Genomic DNA, 2,500 nt, shown 5'->3' with positions numbered 1-2,500 from the left:
TTTCACGCTTGTGTTTCTGTAATTAAAAGATCATTTTCATGAAAGGTTTTCGTAGAAAGGGTCAGCTGACTACTGTTGCTAATGCCTCGTTGTCACGGAATTTCCTCATATATTCGATGTTCGTTAATTTATTTGTTTTGAAGACTTCATGTTCTGTTAGTATAATTATATTCGCCTTATATCTTGTAGTTTATTTATAAATACTTAAAAATTACGCAAAATTTGGCAACAACATTTGCTTCTAGTTACAAGCATCTTCCAGAGTAAAAATGTCAAATATATTGTTTGGTGCATTCTATGACTAAAACTGTTGAAACATTACTTCGGGTAAAGTATGTATGTATGTTATATACTGATAAAGACTGAATGATGCGAGAAAAAATAAATAGAATAAAGTTCGTTTACAGTTCACTAGTCTCTGAAATATCTAGTTCTTCTTCATTTGCGAACGTAATGAATCACCATTAAATACAAGAATATTTCATTGGTTGGGATAATTGCCAGAGTATTGTCGTCTCTGCTATTCAACCTTTCTTCTTTGTATTTAACTTCATACAGCTCATGTAAATACACTTGTCCAAACTGCGTTCGAAACTGTGAAAGTATTTTTGGAATCATAACTTAGGCATTGAAAGAAACACTATTTTACACATTTTTTATATTGGAAAGGACGTATTCTTTTATCCTGCTTTTTCAAGATGTTCCATAAGCTAATGAAGTTTTAATCTCTAGTAATTGTGACTGATCTGTATGTTTTCTGTCTTCCAGTGACCTCCAGCATACAGGTAAACACGAAGGATATTGTCAAATAGAAAAGAACGGACTGTATCAGCCAAGAATCGATTTTTATCATACTTCTGCCTCATTGAAGATATACGGAGCTTAAGATGTTATGTTTTAATATTGATTTTATAACTATCTATATCACTTTCATGGATAGCTTTATCTACCTATTTATTTAATTTCAGTTCTAATATTTAATAACGGGTTAACTTAGGAGACGTGCAATTTCATCACAAAAACCGTTGTCAAGTTATTCCTATGGTCACAAAAACGTGGAAAAACTATAAAAAAATAACATACATACATACTTGACCCAGTGTAATATTTCAACAGTTTTAGTCATATAATGCACCAAACAATATATTTTTCATCTAACATATTTATACGAGGGAAAAAGTAACTCCTCATTTAGAAAAATTGGCCAGGAAACAGAAGTCGCATTCATTTTTCCGGGCTGACTTCAAAGAAGCAAGAACGTTCTCGTTGTTCCTTTTCTGGATATATTTTCCTCTGAGCTGTGAAGGTTCCGAGAAGCATCTGCTTCTGTCTGGTCTCCATAGGCCTCGGAAGGTATGGAAAGATGGTGTGGCAACGCTTCGAGGAAGAGATGAGCTTTTTGGAGCAAGTGAGCATTTTCTTCTCCTTTCTCTCCCTCTCCACCATCCACCATCGCCTACTTTTAATTTCAGAGAGGAGAAATCTTCTGCATTTCACTTGAGTGAAACTCATTCCACGACGGCAAGCGTCCCTCGATACCGCTTCGAATACCCAGGATAAAAGGTCATATTTGTTTTCCGGAATAAATATCCAAAAAAAATGGGTCGCCATTTATCTTTTTTATCTGTAGTTTTGTTTGTGTACCCTTGTTTTTTATGTTTGTTTGTAGAGTTTTACACTTGCTAGAAACTATGAGTGTAGTTTTATACTTGCTGAAAACCGTACGTAATTATTGAACTGCATATTTAAGTGCATATTCTTATTCGTCTATCATTTTATTTTGTCAGTACAGTTTTATACATACAGAAACTATACTGTAAGTTTAGTTTTATACTCCCCAGCCTACTTGATAAATTAGAACTGGAAATAACGTAATCTCATAACGGGCCTAGCGCCGGTTTATGAGGCCATTATTATCATCGCTAGGCAACGTAAATGGGAAAACTAGCAAGCCGTGTGTGATTAAAGCAGGTTACTGGTGAGAGAGAGAGCTAAACTCCGTGCTGAAATGAAAACTTTATTGTAATATATGAAAAATTGGTGCCACCGATGAAGAGGTAAAAAACAAACTATAGAATGTGATATGAATCTTAATAATAACTTAGTCAAGAAGTGTTTGTTATAATATCTATTTGCTTTTTGTTAATTTTCTACTCTGTCGGAAAGATTATGTTCATTGACTGGCGTCTTAGAGAGATTTTTAGCACTACCAGATTTGATATCTTAGTTAAATATCCTATGCATTTACAGAATGACCGTAAATACTGGTATATGTAAACGAGTAATATGATTTCACACCAGTAATAAAAAGTAGTTAATTTGTCATAAAAACCACTTTGCTTGCCGTTCTTGAAAACAGATTGAAATCAACGCAAGGAGAGAGAGAGAGAGAGAGAGAGAGAGAGAGAGAGAGAGAGAGAGAGAGAATCACTTCGCTTGCCATTATTTGAAAACAGATCGAAATCAACACAAATGGAGAGAGAGAGAGAGAGAGTCACTT

Source organism: Macrobrachium nipponense, chromosome 2, assembly GCF_015104395.2.
Source record: "Macrobrachium nipponense isolate FS-2020 chromosome 2, ASM1510439v2, whole genome shotgun sequence".
Lineage (NCBI taxonomy): Eukaryota > Metazoa > Arthropoda > Malacostraca > Decapoda > Palaemonidae > Macrobrachium > Macrobrachium nipponense.
This window is presented reverse-complemented; position numbering follows the sequence as displayed.